The sequence below is a fragment of the Somniosus microcephalus genome, chromosome 5 (genome assembly GCF_052327205.1).
Source record: "Somniosus microcephalus isolate GS21.2 chromosome 5, FLI_Smic_1.0, whole genome shotgun sequence".
In the NCBI taxonomy this organism is placed as follows: domain Eukaryota; kingdom Metazoa; phylum Chordata; class Chondrichthyes; order Squaliformes; family Somniosidae; genus Somniosus; species Somniosus microcephalus.
In genome coordinates this window covers 273801396-273819537 of record NC_140991.1, presented here as the reverse complement: position 1 = coordinate 273819537, position 18142 = coordinate 273801396, and the positions used below count along the sequence as shown (strand labels likewise).

General features: G+C 44.9%; 1 protein-coding gene across 6 annotated transcripts in view; it reads left to right on the top strand.

Annotated features, from left to right (window-relative positions):
- elmo1 (engulfment and cell motility 1 (ced-12 homolog, C. elegans)) overlaps window positions 1-18142 on the top strand; it is a 351678-nt gene that overhangs the window by 18951 nt on the left and 314585 nt on the right. For 3 of the 6 annotated variants that reach the window (XM_085988968.1, XM_085988967.1, XM_085988962.1), the window contains exon 2: window positions 4456-4630. The gene's annotated coding sequence lies outside the window, so the exon portion shown is untranslated. Of the gene's footprint in view, window positions 1-4383; window positions 4631-18142 lie in introns of all 6 variants that reach the window. The other 3 variants (XM_085988965.1, XM_085988964.1, XM_085988963.1) reach the window with 3 other exon arrangements.

Below are 18142 nucleotides of genomic sequence, written 5' to 3'. Positions count from 1 at the left end.
CTTTACGTCCTTCCTAAAGTGTGGTGCCCTTTGAGTGATTGAGTAGACTAGGCCTATATTTTCTAGAGTTTAGAAGAATGAGAGGTGATCTCATTGAAACATACAAAATTCTTACAGGGCTCGACAGGGTAGATGCTGGGAGGATGTTTTCCTTGGCTGGGGAGTCTAGAACCAGGGTCACAGTCCGAATAAGTGGTCAACCATTTAGGACTGAGGTGAGGAGAAATTTCTTCACTGAGGGTGGTGAATCTTTGGAATTCTCTGCCCCAGAGGGCTGTGGGGGCTGAGTCGTTCAGTATATTCAAGACAGAGATCGATAGATTATTGAATATTAAGGAAATCTAGGGTTATGGGGATGGTGCAGGAAAGTGGAGATGAGGTAGAAGATCAGCCATGATCTTATTGAATGGCGGAGCAGGCTCGAAGGGCCGAATGGCCTACTCCTACTCCTATTTATGCCCAGAATTGGACACATTACTCCAGCTGGGCCGAACTAATGTTTTATATAGGTTTAAGCATGACTTCCTGGCTTCTGTACTCTGAGGGAAAAATTCGGTATCACCCATTTTGGGGAGCTAATATCGGCTGGGTGCAAAGTTTAGCGCCTGGCTCTAATGATCGCCTCCGCCTGCAAAATTCGCCTCTATCGTCCCTGGAGGTGATTTGAGCACTAAATCAGGTGCTACACACCTCTCAAGGCGCAAACGTCGGGGAGCGAGGCGCTACCGACACTCAGGCGATGTCAGTTACCATGGAAGCCAGAGAGACTGGCGCCATCCAGTTCTTAAAGGGGAGGGGCCATCTTGCTGGCCAGCCACACCCTGCTCATTGCAGCCTTGAATTTCGGCCTGGAGAGACCTCAAAAGCAATTATGTGGAAGCACTAATGGATAGGCCCAGGGAAAGAGCTTGGCACTTAGGAACCTCAAAAGTGGTGCTGAGGGCCAAAACTCCTTAGGACAGCGTTAAAACCAAAAGTTTTGCTGATAAGAAAAGGCAGGAAGCACCCGCTTTTAAATAGTGCTCCCCCAGTCCCTTCCCGACTTGAAAATGTTCCCCTCTACCTGTCACTCCTAGCGGCAGGCACTAAGGCAGGGGGCGCGACTCAATATCTGGTCCGAGGATTTGCACGCTTGAATGACGTCACAATCTGCGAGCGCAGGAGATCGTGGTGGTAGTGTTTAGCACCGCTGCAAAATGACTGGTCAGTTTCGTGAGCGGCGCTAAAATTGCCCCGTGCGGGTGCTAAGTTCCTAGCGCCCCCTCCGGAGGCACTAATGGGAGGTGCTAACCAACCGGATTTTCCCCTATGCCTCTATTAATAAAGCCCAGGATCCCATATCCTTTATTATCCTGTCCTGCCACCTTCAAAGATTTACTACACTTCCAAGTTTCGTGTCATCTGCAAATTTTGAAATTGTGCCCTGTATCTCCAAGTCCAAGTCATTAATGTATATCAAAAACAGCAGTGGTCCTAGTACTGAACCTTGGGGAGTGCCACTGTATACCTCCCTCCAGTCCAAAAAACAGCCATTCACCACAACTCTCTTTTCTATCCCATAGCCAATTTTGTGTCCATGCTGCTACTGCCCCTTAAATCCCATGAGCTTCAATTTTGCTAACAAGCCTAATAAGTGGTACTTTATCAAATGCCTTTTGAAAGTCCATGTACACAACATCAACTGCACTGCTCTCATCCACCCTCTCTGTTACCTCATCAAAAAACTCAATCAAGTTAGTCAAACACGATTTCCCCTTAACAAATGCGTGCTGGCTCTCCTTTATTAGTCCATACTTGTCCAAGTGGCTGTTAATTTTCTCCCAGATCATTGTTTCTAAAAGCTTCCCCACCACCGACATTAAACTGACTGGCCTGTAATTGCCAGGTTTATCCTTCTCCCCACTTTTGAACAAGGGTGTAACATTTGCAACCCTCCAGTCCTTTGGCACAACCCCTGTATCTAAGGAGGATTGGAAGATTGTGTGTGACCTCTGCAATTTCGACCCTTGCTTCCCTCAGCAACCTATGGTGCATCCCTTCTGGACGGGGTGACTTATCCATTTTAGTTACCGCCAGCCTTTCTAGTACCTCCTTTTTATCTATTTTTATCTCATCCAGTATCCCAGCAACCTCCTCGTTTACCATAGCTTTGACAAAGTCCTCTTCCTTGGTAAACATCAATGTATAGTACTCATTTAGTACCTCAGCCATGCCTTCTGCCTCCACCAATAGCTCTCCATTTTGGTCTCTAATCGGCTCCACTGCTCCTCTGACAACTGTTAATATGCCTATAGAAGACCTTTGGATTCCCTTTTATGTTAGCTGCCAATCTATTCTCGTACTGTCTTTGTCCCCCTTATTTTCTTTTACACTTCTCCTCTACTTTTTATATTCAGCCTGATTCTCCCTTGTATTATCAGCTGATCAAAATAATTTACCACAACCATTTCTTTTTTGCTATTCCTCTGCAAGGATTTTTTTTTATGGACAGTTTTTTTCCCAAGTCAATAACTTTAACCTTGCACAGCAAATAGCCTGTAGGGCCAGCAACATTTCTTCCAATTCTACACAACTGTTCATTAACTCTTGCGAACCTGACCATCAGTTTTTGAACTGATTATAGATTTCAGTCATGACAAAGTATGATTTGGGATGTACATTTTGAAAACAATTCAAAATAAAGATTAAGCAGCACCTTTGATGGTCCACTGAGTAAATACACTGCCTAGTGTGCTTAAAAAAGGAGAGATAGATTTATATAGTGCCATTCAAGACTTAAGGACATCCCAATGTGCTTTACAGCCAATGAAGTACTTTTGAAATGTCACAGTAATGTAGGAAACATGGCATCCAATTTGCGCACAGCAAAGTTCCACCAACAGCAATGTGATAATGACCAGATAATCTGTTTTGGTGATGTTGGTTGAGGGATAAATATTGACTAGGACACTGAGGAGAACTTCCCTGATCTTTGGAGTAGTTCCATGGGGTCCATCTGAGAGAAGACAGGGCTTTGGTTTAACATGTCATCTGAAAAACGGCACCTGCGACAGTGCAGCACTCCCTCAGTACTAAACTGGAGTCTCAGTCTAGATTTTGTGCTCAAGTCTCTGGAGTAAGATTTGAACTTACCAACCTTCTGACTAGAAGCGAGAGTGCTACCACTGAGCCATAGGCAACACCTGTGATACTATATTGTTGGTGCCAGTAGTATGACTACTAGTAGCAACAATGTAGAAATCCTGCAAATGAGCTAGAAGGAAAATTGCATAATTCAGGCAGTTGATGAATGGAGGAGGGTAAAACAACTGCAGACAGCTCCTCCTGATTATTTCTCTTGTTTGCTCTTCTCTGACTTCAAATTCTTCAGTCCGTTTTGCTCTACTGTCATCATTGGAATTTGTCAGAAATGCCTTCTTTGGGACTGGATGTGTATGTGACCACTGCAGCATTGCTAACTCCCGCCAGTTACTTGTGAGTTGCGGGATTTGCGGACGTTTTTTCTTCATGTTCCACTTTGTGCAGGAAATTCTAAATGTAGCTGTCTACTTGCGAGTGCCAGCAACGCTGCTCCTGGGTTGAATCTATCGCAGACAGATGGAATGAAAGTCTTTCCTCATTTGTGAGGGACTTGTGTGAAATGAGTTTGGGCAGTCTCAAATTTTGTCTGATAACGCTCCTGTGAAGTGCCTTGGGGCGATTTTACTACATTAACTGCAAGTTGTTATTGTGGGTGTAGGTGCTCACAATACAGTACAGATTTGATACCAAATTGACAACTTCAGTCAGAGGGAGGCACAGTGTAGGGAAATGAAACAGTTACTCTGGTACTGTGGTAAGTGCTGTTCTGAACTTGAGGCACTGCTTGGGGCAAATTAGAGAAGTTTTAAGTGAACATTTGGTTGTGCTTGATGCTGACACTGCCATCCTTTCCCTTGACTAGCACAAAATAAAACAAACAGGATAGTGCTAACTATGCTGAAATATATGTCGTAATTCTTAAAAGACCTTGTACCATTTGCTATTGATCAGTGGTCCTTAAGGGAATTGGTTTCTGGAATTCACTAAAAACATGGGACAGTGAGGACACGTTTAGGATTGCCAAGAATAGTCTGCTATTTACACTACTTAACTCTTGGTTAACTATGAATGATTTCATTATATTTGCAATTGGTGCAGAGCCGGATTAAAATGAAATATCACCAACAAGATAGAATACCCTTTCAAGATGGGAAAGAATAGTTTTCAAAAGTCTGCAAACTTAACATGGTGTACAATTAGAACATGTGCAGAATATATAAACATGGAGAGAATGTTCAGTTAATAAGCATATACTTGTCAATTTGTGCAAAACACCAAAATATTTTATTTTTGATTTCACAGAAATACTCCCTGACTTGATTTCACCTGTGGATTGAAACTGAGAATCTTGCTCTTTTCCCCCCATTGCTGCAGATGCAACACATCCGTGCTCCGTTCAGTTGAACAGCTTCCTTTGAGCAGTGCAGTGATGTAAGTCCTACTTCCTTTTCAAACTGCTGCAGCCGAAAGCTTCATGCCTGTGGCAGCTTCTTGAATTTCTGCGGCTGGACAAGAAATCAAACGGCCTTCGTTAGCTGGACATGAAATTGTAAGTTTAGGATTGCTTAAAGAGGGTGATGTGCTCGGTATAGAATACTGGGGAGTGCGGTTGGATTGGTGGAGCTATGTCTTATTTATACCACATTTTATTTGGACTTGGCGCGAGGAGAATGTTGGGTCTGTGACAGGATTTCCTGATGTAGTTATTTAACAGGCATGCTTCATTTTCACCATTAAGACAATACTGCTCTTGACTGTAACAGAAAGGGTGGGGTTATTCCTGCTACAGTAACACAGTACATGCTGCATTGAGCGTGTAAAACGGCCACAGAAGGTACAGCGTGTGTATTTTGGAAGCTTGCCGTGTACTGTGTTAAATTTGTAATGACTGGGAACTAGAAGTGAGAGTAATGTAGAAAAACGGATATAAATAGTAATTTATCAATTCTCTAGTGCCACAGTCAATTTATGCCGGAGAGCTGGCTCTAGTTAGTTTTTTTCTTTCCACAAATGGAAGTGGAATGAATAATGTTGCTACTTGTGAGTGCTTCTGATTATGCACTAGGGTATTGGGTAATGGTCAGTTTTAGGCAGTATTGCAGTTGAGCAATTCTGATCAAGCCCTAAACCATGAGACCAAAGCCTGTGCATTATGCATCAGCCCAAATTGGGATTAAAATACTCCCAACCACTATGCAGTTCGTTATTTATAACCGGAAAAGAAATCTTGGTTAAATAATAGTCTGCCTCCCCCTCCAAAAGACCGTGGCCTTTTTGAGAACAGGTGTGTCTGGTCTGTGTGTGTTTCTGCTGTTCGTATGTCTCTCTAAGGCGTGATATATTACTTCAATAACTTTAACTTTTTTTTAACCTTGTTGGGCAATTTCCTCTGGGTTTCTTTCATAAACCGGGACACTGGGAACCTTCCGTGTATTGGGCCTGTAAACATCTTCAGAATCGAGCACTTAAGCTGTCACTGCAATAATGTGCAAACATTTTGGTGGATTTCTTTATTATCAGACTTGATGGATGTTCTCTCCTCAGACTTCTAGTTCCCTCTGGCATAAGATGAGCAGGAACTAGAAGTTGTGCCCACAAACCACTCACCTTTGACCTCTAAGTTAGACTTTAGTAAAAAAAAACCCTAAGTGACTTCCTGTCTTCAGATGCTAAGATTTATTTTTAAAATTGATGATCTGGTTGTGACTTTCTACTTTAATGCTAGGTGTAATTATTAACTTACTGTGCAAGTAAACAATTTAAAAAGAAAAGCAACCACTAAAATAACAAGGTCATCAAAGATAGCTAAAAAACAAGTACAAAATGTTTTGCAGTCAGGTGCTGTCAGTTTCTGGCACTATCAAGATCAACAGCGAGAGATATCAAGATTAATACAAAAACATTTTAGTTATATACAATAAGAAGAAAAAGGGTAGTTGAGGGTAACGTGGGCCTTTTAAAAACAGATGTGTGTAACGTTGCAAATGAAAATAAGGAAATGGCAGACTTGAACAATTACTTTGTGTCAGTCTTCACAGAAGAAGAGGATAATAAACCTGACATTCCAGGGAAACTAATAATGAATCAAGGACTGGAACTCACAAAAGTTAACATAAGCAAGAAAACAGTATTAGAAAAAATAATGGCACCATGGACTGACAAATCCCCAGGACCTGATGGTTTCCACCCCAGGGTTTTAAAAGAAGTAGATGAGGAAATTTCAGATGCTTTAGCCATAATCTTCCAAAGCGCTCTCGATTCCGGAATTGTCCCTTTAGATTGGAAAATTGCCAATGTTTAAGCATGGTGAGAGAGAAAAACCAGGAAATTATAGACCTATTAGTCTAATGTGTGTTGTGGGGAAGTTATTGGAATCTATAATTTAAAAAGGGCTGGATTTTCATTCAGCAGTCGGGAAGGAGGCGGGACTACAACTTGGGTTTTAGTCCCGCCTCCATCGACGTCCGGCCAATCCACGCGATTTCCCCTTGATTGACCACCTTGAACCCGCCCAGCGGGCTCAGCAGGCCAATTAAGGGCCACCCGGCAACAGGTGACGTCACAGAATGAAATTTCATCTGTCAAGAGGTTTTGACAGCTGAAATATCAGTGTTACACAGCTGTTTGAAGCTGTCGAACACAGACAGTCTGACTTCTAACCTGAGTCCTTCTACACAGACTCAGTTAGAACTCTCACCGGCACTGAAAGCTGAAGGCTGTCACTTTTGACAGATCGCAGCCATTCAGCTTTCAGTGCTGGCTGAGTGATGGACTCCCGACGCCTGGAGGAAGAAAGGCTGTTAAGGTAAGTACAGGTAATTTAAACTTCTTGACACACTTTAGACACACCAAACACACTTAACTTTGCACTCATGCACCCATCACTCACCTGAACACCGACATCGCGACCCCTCCAAGTCCTTCAACCCGACGGCCCGCCTGCTTTAACCTGGCGTGGTTTGGAGCCGTCGGGAATCCCACACGACACCCCTCAAAATAGGGATTAGGCTAAAAACTGCCTGTTAACTACCTGTTAACAGGCAGTTAATTGGCACTAATCCCTTCCCGCCTCGGGTCGGCGGGTCCCCGTGCGGGGCGGGTACTCGCCTCCTTTGAAACTTACGTGGAGGCGGGTTTTGGGTGGGATGGTGTCTGGACCCCCGAATTTGGGATTTTAGCACCCCCCCCCCCCCCCCGCACGCCTAAAAGCCCGCCTCACAGCACACTGAAAATCTAGACAAAAGTGACTGAGCACTTAGAGAAATTTGAGCTGATTAGAGAGAGCCAACATGGATTTGTAAAGAGTAGGTTGTGGTAAACCACTGTCATACCTGTCTGTGTCTGTATGTGTATTCCACTAGGTACAGGTCTGGACATGCCTCGGCTGACTCCTCCCACTATTCCAGGTATATAAGTGACTACCTCCCAGTCCCTTAGTATTCTGGACGGGTCGACCACTCGAGACAAGACCTTCATTCTTTAGTTAATAAAAGCCTGATTGTTACTCGCTCAACTTCAGTCTTTTGAGTAATTGATGGCGCATCAATGGTCATGTCTAACAAACCTAATGGAAATTTTTGAGGATGTAACTAAAGTAGTAGACAGGGCAATGTTTATGGATGTAGTTTATATTGACTTCAAGTAGGCAATCGATAAGGTTCCACCTAAGAGACTGTTAGCTAAAATTAAAGCTCATGCAATTGAAGGCAAATTATTGACCTGGTTAGGAGATTGGTTAGGCGGTAGAAGACAGAGAGTACAGATAATAGATATGCACTTGAATTGGAAGGAAGTGACTAGTGGTGACCTACAAGGACCTGTGCTGAGGCCTCAGCTATTCACTATATTTATTAATGACTTCGATTACACAATGGAGAGGCATATATCCAAGTTGGCTGATGACACAAAGTTAGGTGATATAGTAAGTAGTGTAGATGGAAACATAAAATTACAGAGATATTGATAGATTAAGTGAGTAGGAAAAACTGGCAGATGGATTTCAATGCAATTAAGTGTGAGGTCATCCATTTTGGACCAAATGGATAGATGAGTTTTTTTTTAAATGGTGAAAAGCTAGGAACAGTGGATGTCCAAAGAGATTCAGGGGTCCATGTACACAGATCACTAAAATGTAGTGGTCAGCAACATTCCCTTTAAGCTCCCGCGCAGCCAGCCGAACGGCTTTTAAATAGGAAAAACAGTGCATGCATGGTATTTTAAATGGGCCACGTAGCCCCTTAAAGGGGCCATGCACCCAAAAAAAAATTAAAGGGAACATTGGTGGTCGGGTAGAAAAAAAATAAAGGCTAATGGACTGTTAGCCTTTATATCTAGAGGGCTAGAATATAAAGGGGAGGAGGTTTTGCTATAGATATACAAAGCGCTGGATAAACCACATCTGGTGTACTGTGTACAGTTCTGCGCACTGCACCTTAGAAAGGATATATTGGCCTTGGAAGGAGTGCAGTGCAGATTCACCAGAATGTTACCAGGGATCCAAGGGTAAAATTACGAGGAGAAATTATATAAACTAGGCTTGTGTTCCTTGGAATATAGAAGGTTAAGGTTTTTAGGATTTTGAAATGAACTGATAGGGTAGATAAATAGAAACTTTTTCCGCTGTTGGGGGGAGTCTAGGACAAGGGGACATAACTTTAAAATCAGAGCCAGGCCATTCAGGAGAGAAGTTAGGAAACACTTCTTCACACACAGGGTGGTAGAAGTGTGGAACTCTCTCCCACAAAAAGCAGTGGATGCTAGCTCCATTAATAATTTAAAATTTGTGATCGATAGATTTTTGCTAGCCAAGGGTAATGAGGGATGTGGAGCCAAGGCCGGTAAATGGAGTTAGGATACAGATCAGTCTTGTTCTCATTGATTGGTGGAACAGGCTTGAGTAGCTGAACAGTGTACTCCTGTTCTTAAGACTCTGTACTTTCTCCTGCTTTTCAGAGTTAGTTGCGTAATGGTTTCTATCCACACCTGTTAAGGAGGTTTGAGGGTGTTTGAGGAAGTACTGCTCCCATTCCTAGTTTGATTGCAACTTGCCCTTTTTACGAGAAATATCCGTTGATAAAGGAAGCAATACTGAAAAAAAAAATCAGTAAAACTCAGTGGAAAAGGCACCAGACCTTGATGGCAATAATATGGAACATTGAACGAAGTCAGAGAGGAAATGGCAGAGGGCTCTGACCACAATCTTTCAAGCATTATATGGAAGGTTATGTCAGAGGACTGGGTGGCTACCAATGTAACACCTCTGTTCAAAAACGTAGAATGGGGTAGACCAGTCAGCCTTTCATCAGCAGTGGGTAAACTTCTAAAGCCCATAATACTGGATAAAAGTTAATAATCACCTACAAAGACATTAAGGAGAACCAGCAAATGTAATCAAAATCTTTGAGGCAGTAGAATTACATGGAATTTCCAGCACGGAAACAGGCCCTTCGACCCAACTGGTCTGTGCCGGTGTTCCACACAAGCCTCTTCCTACACTACTCCGCCTAACCTTTTCTGCATATCCTTATAAATAATGGAGCGTTTGGATAAAGGAAATACCGTGGATGTTGTGCATATGGATTTTCAAAAAGCATTTGATAAGGTGCCATATAGGAGGCTTGTTGATAAAATTAAGGGACAGAGTATTAAAGGAAGTGTGCCAGCATGGATAGGAAGACGGCTGGAGGAGAGAACACAGAGTAGTGGATAATGGGTGTTTTTTTGGACAGAGATGTGAACAGTGGTGTCCCCCAGGGGTCAGTGTTGGGACTGTTGCTGCTTTTAATTTAATATATATATATATAAATGATCGAGACTTGGGTATAGCTGGCACTCTATCAAATATTGCAGACAACACAGAAATAAGGATTGTGGTTAACTGTGAAGAAGACTGTAAGCGACTTCAGGGGGACATAGGTTAGTAGATTAGAAAGATAAATGTCAGGTGAAATTTAATGCAAAGGAATGTGAGGTGATGCATTTTGGGAGGAAGGATAAAGAGAGCAAATCTAGAGTAGAGGAGCAAGGAGACGGGGGTTGAGGTGCACAAATCTTAAAAGTGGGAGGGTTGTTGATAAAGCAGTTCTTAATTTTTTTTAAATGACCGTGGGATCCTCGGTTTTATAAGCGGATATTGAGAACAAAAGCAAAGAAGTAATGCTAAACATATACTGTACTAATTATTGGTTCGGAAGCTCAGTTAGAATAGCGTATCTGGTTTTTGACTCCTCTCATTTTGAAGAATGTCAAGGACATGGAGACGGTGCAGCTGAGAGTCACTATGGTGATACCAGAACTGAGGGGCTTTAGTCATGAGAGAAGATTAGAAAAACTGGGGCTCTTTTCATTAGAGCAGAGAAGGTTAAGAGGAGATCTGATAGTTGTTTTGAAATTATGAAGGGTTTTGATGAGATAAATCAAGAAAACTATTTCCATTGGTCACTGAGTTGGTAAATGGAGGGTATGAATATAAAGTCACCACCAAAGAAATGAAGGGGGCATATTCATCGTTCCTCGAACTACTGCTCTCGCCGCATCTTGAGATCCACGCTCAACGCCATGCGCCGCCACATGAACAACCTCGACCTCTCTCTTCAGCAGCACCGACGCACTCTATTTCAAAGCTGTCCGGGTCCACAGTTCCATTTCATCCTTCGACTCATCCGACGCTTCAACAAAAAACTTTTTTGTTCCTTTCTGATGTCAAGGATCGCAAACTTCATCAACTCTTGGACACTAATGCCCCTCCAGAACCTTCTTCCCCGTTACTTTCCTCTGATCCCATCCCTTCTTCGAATCTCACACCCTGCCGTGTTTTCACTATCCCCTCTGACCTTCCCCTCTCTGACCCCAAACGATCAGTCCTCAGCAAAGGCCTGAGCTTCACCCCCTTATGCCCCCATCTGAATGAATTTCGAGCTTCGCATGATGCTGAGCTCTTCTTCCGTCGCCTTCGTCTCCGTGCCCACTTCTCTGGCCAGGAATCTTCCCCCCCGCACTGCTGATCCTTTCTCCCGCTTTCTAAATTCTCGTTCTACTTGGACCCCTCCCCCCGGCCTCTTACCCTCTCTAGATCTTTTCATTGCTAACTGCCGACGTGACATTGGCCGTCTCCATTGCTCTGCTCCCCTCTCACTCCAACCTACCTCCCTCTGAACTTGCAGCACTCCGTTCTCTCCAATCCAACCTTAACATTATCATTAAACCTGCTGATAAGGGTGGTGCTGTTGTTGTTTGGCGAACCAACCTCTACCGTGCGGAAGCTGAACGCCAACTCTCCAACACCTCCTCCCACCTCCACCTGGACCATGACCCCACTAGCAAACATCAAGCCATTGTTTCCAAGACTGTCACTGACCTCATCTCCTCTGGAGATCTTCCCTCCATGGCCGCCAACTTCATAGTCCCCCAACCCCGCACAGCCCGCTTCTACCTCCTTCCCAAGATCCACAAACAGGACTGCCCTGGTAGACCCATCGTTTCAGCCTGTTCTTGCCCCACGGAACTTATCTCTTCCTATCTCGACTCTTTTTTCTCCCCTTGTCCAGTCTCTTCCCACCTACATTCGTGACTCTTCCGATGCCCTCCGTCACTTTTAACAGTTTCCTGGCCCCAACCGTCTCCTTTTCACTGGACGTCCAATCCCTCTACACCTCCATCCCCCACCAGGACGGCCTTCGGGCGCTCCATTTCTTCCTTGAACAGAGGCCCAACCAGTCCCCATCCACCACCACCCTCCTCCGCCTGGCTGAACTTGTTCTCACATTGAACAACTTCTCCTTTGACTCCACTCACTTCCTCCAAATTAAAGGTGTTGCTATGGGAACCCGCATGGGCCCTAGCTATGCCTGCCTGTTCATGGGATATGTGGAACATTCTTTTTTCATGTCCTACTCAGGTCCCCTCCCTTATAGAGAAAAAAACAAGTCAGCTTGGTAGACAGGGCAAATATATAAGGGCAAGGCTGGATGGCATCTATTTTAATGCAAGGAGTCTTGCAAATAAGGTGGATGAACTGAAGGTGTTGATAAACACATGGGAGTATGATATTGTTGCTATCACGGAGACATGGTTGAGGGAGGGGCAAGACTGGCAGCTCAATATTCCGGGGTACAGAATCTTCAGGCGAGACAGAGGGGGAGGTATAAGAGGAGGGGGTGTCGCAATATTAATTAAGGAGTCAATTACTGCAGTAAGGAGGGATGATATATTAGCAGGGTCCTCTAATGAGGCCATATGGGTGGAGCTTAAAAACAAAAAGGGGGCAAGCACTTTGCTGGGCGTGTACTATAGGCCTCCAAACAGTCAGGGGGAGATAGAGGAACAGATATGTAGGCAAATCTCAGAGAAATGTGCAAATAATAGGGTAATAATAATGGGGGATTTCAACTTCCCCAATATTAACTGGGATAGTCAGAGTGTGAAAGGCTCAGAGGGTGTAGAATTCTTAAAGTGCATCCAGGAGAGCTTTTTGAGCCAGCATGTAGAAAGTCCTACAAGAGAGGGGGCGGTACTGGACCTAATTCTAGGGAATGTGGCCGGCCAAGTGGAAAAAGTGCTAGTAGGTGAGCACTTTGGTGATAGTGACCATAATATGGTAAGATTTAAGGTGGTCATGGAAAAGGACAGGGATGGGCCGGAAATAAAGGTTCTAAATTGGGGGAAGGCCGATTTTAATAGGATAAGGCAGGATCTGGCCAAAATGGACTGGGATCAGCTACTTGTAGGAAAATCCGCATCGGAGCAATGGGAGGCTTTCAGAAGGGAGATTGAGATCATACAATGGCAACATGTTCCCGTAAAGGTCAAGGGTGGTTCCAAAAACCACAGGGAACCTTGGATGTCAGGGGATATACGAGAATGGAGTAGGAAAAAAAGGAGGGCTTTTGGTAGATACAAAAGGCTAAAGACGGAGGAAGCCCTAGAGGAGTACAAAAAGTGCAGGGGGATACTTAAAAAAGAAATTAGGAGATCAAGGAGGGGCCATGAAATAACACTGGCGAGCAAAATCCGAAGATGTTTTATAAGTATATTAAGGGTAAGAGGATAACTAGGGAAAAAATAGGGCCCATTAGGGACAAAAGTGGCAATCTGTGTGTGGAGCCGGAAGATGTAGGAGGGGTTCTAAATGAATTTTTTGCATCTGTTTTCACTATGGAGAAGGACGATGTAGACATAGAAATAGGGCGGGGGGACTGTGATATGCTCGAACATGTTAACATCGAGAGGGAGGAGGTATTGGCGGTTTTAGCTGGCCTAAAAATGGATAAATCCCCAGGCCCGGATGAAATGTATCCCAGGCTGCTGTGTGAGGCAAAGGAGGAGATTGCGGGGGCTCTAACACATATATTCAGGACCTCTCTGGCCACAGGGGATGTGCCAGAGGACTGGAGAACCGCTAATGTAGTACCATTATTCAAGAAGGGTAGTAGGGGAAAAACCGGGGAACTACAGGCCAGTGAGCCTAACATCAGTGGTAGGAAAATTATTGGAAAAAATCCTGAGGGACAAAATTTGTCTCCACTTGGAGAGGCAAGGATTAATCCGGGATAGTCAACATGGCTTTGTCAAGGGAAGATCATGTCTGACTAATTTGATTGAATTTTTTGAGGGGGTGACTAGGTGTGTGGATGAGGGTAACGCAGTGGATGTGGTATACATGGATTTCAGTAAGGCCTTCGATAAAGTCCCGCACAGGAGACTGGTCAAGAAGGTAAGAGCCCATGGAATCCAGGGTGCCTTGGCACATTGGGTACAAAACTGGCTTAGTGGCAGAAGGCAGAGGGTGATGGTCGAAGGTTGTTTTTGTGACTGGAAGCCTGTGGCCAGTGGGGTACCACAGGGATCGGTGCTGGGTCCCTTGCTGTTTGTGGTCTACATTAATGACTTGGATATGAATGTAAAGGGTATGATCAGTAAGTTCGCGGATGATACAAAAATTGGTAGGGTGGTAAATAGCGAGGAGGGTAGCCTCAGTCTGCAGGACGATATAGATGGGTTGGTCAGATGGGCGGAACAGTGGCAAATGGAATTTAACCCGGAAAAGTGCGAGGTGATGCACTTTGGGGGGACTAACAAGGCAAAGGAATACACAATGAATGGAAAGACCCTAGGCAAGACGGAGGGTCAGAGGGATCTGGGCGTGCAAGTACACAGATCCCTGAAGGCGGCGGAACAGGTGGATAAGGTGGTAAAAAAGGCATATGGGATACTTGCCTTCATTAGCCGAGGCATTGAATATAAGAGCAAGGAGGTTATGATGGAGCTGTATAAAACACTGGTTAGGCCACAGCTGGAATACTGTGTGCAGTTCTGGTCGCCACACTACAGGAAGGATGTGATCGCGTTAGAGAGGGTGCAGAGGAGGTTCACCAGGATGTTAGCAGGGCTGGAGCACTTCAGCTACGAAGAGAGACTGGGCAGATTGGGTTTGTTTTCCTTGGAGCAGAGGAGGCTGAGGGGGGACATGATTGAGGTGTACAAAATTATGAGGGGCATAGATAGGATGGATGCTGAGGAGCTTTTTCCCTTAGTCGAGGGGTCAATAACTAGGGGGCATAGATTCAAGGTAAAGGGCGGGAGGTTTAGAGGGGATTTGAGAAAGAACTTTTTCACCCAGAGGGTGGTTGGAGTCTGGAACTCACTGCCTGAAAGGGTTGTGGAGGCAGAAACCCTCACAACATTTAAGAAGCATTTGGATGTGCACTTGAAATGCCATAGCATACAAGGCTACGGGCCAAATGCTGGAATATGGGATTAGATTAGGCAGGGCTTGATGGCCGGCGCGGACACGATGGGCCGAAGGGCCTCTATCCGTGCTGTATTACTCTATGACTCTATGACTCATCTCTTTTTCCGGTACATCGTTGACTGTATTGGTGCCGTTTCCTGCTCTCGCCCTGAACTAGATAAGTTCATTCACTATACTTCCATTTTCCACTTTCCCTCACCTTCACATGGTCCATCTCCGACTCTTCCCTTCCTTGACTTCTCCGTCTCCATTTCTGATGATTGGCTTTCGACAAACATCCACTACAAGCCCACCGACTCCCACAGCTACCTGGACTACACTTCCTCCCACCCGCTTCCTGCAAGGACTCTATTCCATTCTCCCAGTGATGGGCTTTCAATAACCACAAAACTAGAAGTTATAGACTTAAACAAGTTGGCTTTTAATCACTAAGATCAGAGCTAACATCTCAACACGCCGACTGGTTCACAGGAATGAGTCATACAGATCCTGGGATCTTTATGTAAGAGAAGTCAGGGGCGGAGCCAAGAGCCAAGACCTGGAACCTATCAGGTTAGTCGGGAAAGAGGAAGTGAAACTATACACCGTGGGGGAGGGTAATATACATGAGTGCAAAACGAATACAGGACCAAGACAAACAGATTTCATTACACCCAGTTTCTCCGTCTCCGCCGCGTTTGTTCCGACGATGCCACCTTCCATACCAGCGCTTCTGACATGTCTTCCTTTTTCCTCAACCGAGGATTCCCCTCTACTGTGGTTGACATGGCCCTTGACCGTGTCCGTTCTATTTCCCGCACTTCTGCTCTCACCCCTTCCCCTCCCTCCCAGAACCATGATAGGGTTCCCCTTGTCTTCACCTTTCACCCCACCAGCCTCCACATTCAACGGATCATTTTCCGCCACCTCCAACGTGATCCCACCACCAAACACATCTTCCCCTTACCTCCCCTTTCAGCATTCCGTAGGTACTGCTCCCTCCGCGACACCCTGGTCCACTCCTCAATCACCCCCAACAGCCCTTCTCCTTCACCTGGCACTTTCCCGTGCAAGCGCAGGAGATGCAACACATGCCCTTTTACCTCCCCCCTTCCCACTGTCCAGGGCCCCAAACACCCCTTCCAGGTGAAACAGCGATTTACTTGTATTTCTTGCAATTTAATATACTGTATTCGCTGCTCACGATGCGGTCTCCTCTACATTGGGGAGACCAAACACAGATTGGGCGACTGCTTTGCGGAACACCTCCGTTCACTCCGTAAGGGTGACCCTGAGCTTCCGGTCGCCTGTCACTTTAATTCTCCACTTCACTCCCACTCTGATCTCTCTGTCCTCGGCCTATTACATTGTTCTAATGAAGCTCAACGTAAGCTCGAGGAACAGCACCTCATCTTTCGATTAGGCACTTTACAGCCTGCCGGACTCAACATGGAGTTCAACAATTTCAGATAATAATCCCTGCCCCCATTTTTCATGCAGCATGATTTTGCCATTCCAATTTGCAACATTTTCAGAGCATGTTCTTTCAATTCCTTCCTCCCCTCCTAAACCACCCCCCCCCCCCCCCCTGCCTCTGCACCTGCTTAATATCTGTTACATTCCCAGCTTTTTCCAGTTCTGATGAAGGGTCCCAGACCTGAAACGTTAACCCTGTTTCTCTCTCCACGGATGCTGCCTGGCCTGCTGAGTATTTCCTGCATTTTCTGTTGTTATTTCAGATTTCCAACACCCGCAGTATTTTGCTATTATAAAAATGAAGGGGGCAGTTAGGAGAACTTTTTAAATATATATTATCTATTATGATATAGTCTTACCAGAAACCGTGATGGATGTAGAATTACTAATTGTTTTTAAAAGGCAAGTGGATGAATATTTTAAAAAGAAAAATGGTATGGGGAAAGGGAAAGGCAGTGAGATTAAGTGGATACCTCTTTCAGAGTGCCAGCACAGGTCTGATAGGCCAAATGGCCTTCTGCGCTGTGAAATTCTATGACTAGAGCACATGTGGTGTATGGCCAGGCTGTCAGTCCGTTGTCCTATCTGGACATTTCCCTCTATCTCGTCAAATTCTCCTATTGCTCAGGATCATCCTAGAGAACAAGAACAACCACCAGCCTCCTCTTCTCTCTCTTTTGCTCCCCACATCCTCCATCTTCCGCCCTCGACTCTGATATTGAAGGTGAGATACTTATGAACTTACGAAATTCATTCAGATACCCCATCCTTCTCCCAGCCTTCCTTTCACTCTGTAGCGTTTCCCTTCCTATCCGAGCTCTCATCAAACTTCTCCGTTAAACTGATAATTTGCTCCCTCAGCCCAGCTCCTGACTGCCCACCATTTGGCCCCATGTTCACTGCCATTGTCATCCTCTTCTTAAAAAGGACCTCCTTAACCCTAATACAATATCAAAATACTGTGGATGCTGGAAATCTGAAATAACAACATGTTGTTATTTCAGACCTCCTTAACCCTAGTTTATTCTCTAATTTACCATCCTAACTACAATATACCCTTTCTCTTCAAGATTCTTGAAAGTTGCCCAGTTACACGCTCAGCACTCTCTGTTTGAGTCACTTTAATCTGGTTTTCATCTACCCACAGCATAGAGAACGTCCTGGTCAAAGTCACCAACAACATCCTGTGTGACTGTGGCTCACTATCCTTTCTTGTTTTTCATTACTCAGCCACCTTCCAAACCACTGACCTTATTGTTCTGCACCATAGTCCACTTCTATGGTATTACTCTGTTGCAGTTACATCTGCTCAAATTGCTTTGCAGACTGATGCCATTCTGGTTCCTTAGTCCCCGCTACTTATCACCACATGCTACAGCTCAAGGACATTGCCCACATGCACGGAGTCAGCTTCCACATGTACACCAATGGCACCCAACTCTCTCTGCCATCAACTTCAAAGCAGATGCTGTACTTCCTGATTACCAGGCAGACATCAAGTCCTGGATGAGTCAGCTCAATTTCGGCCATCCTTTTTGGCTGTCACCAGCACCTATGTACTGATGTCCTTGACTCACCTTACCAGGCTGCCCTCGCTTTTTAAAAATTAATTCTCTATGTGGGCATCGTTGGCAAGGCCAACAGTTATTGCCAATCCCTGGTTGCCCCGAGAAGGTGTGGCGGGCTGGCTCGGCCACTTCAGAGGGGAGGTAAGAGTCACGTATAAGCCAGGTCGGGTAAGGATGGCAGGTTTCCTTCCTTAAAGGACTTTAGTGAACCAGTTGGATTTTTAATGACAGTCCGACAGCTTGGTGGTCACTTTTACTGATACCAGTGTTTTATTTCCAGATATTTGTA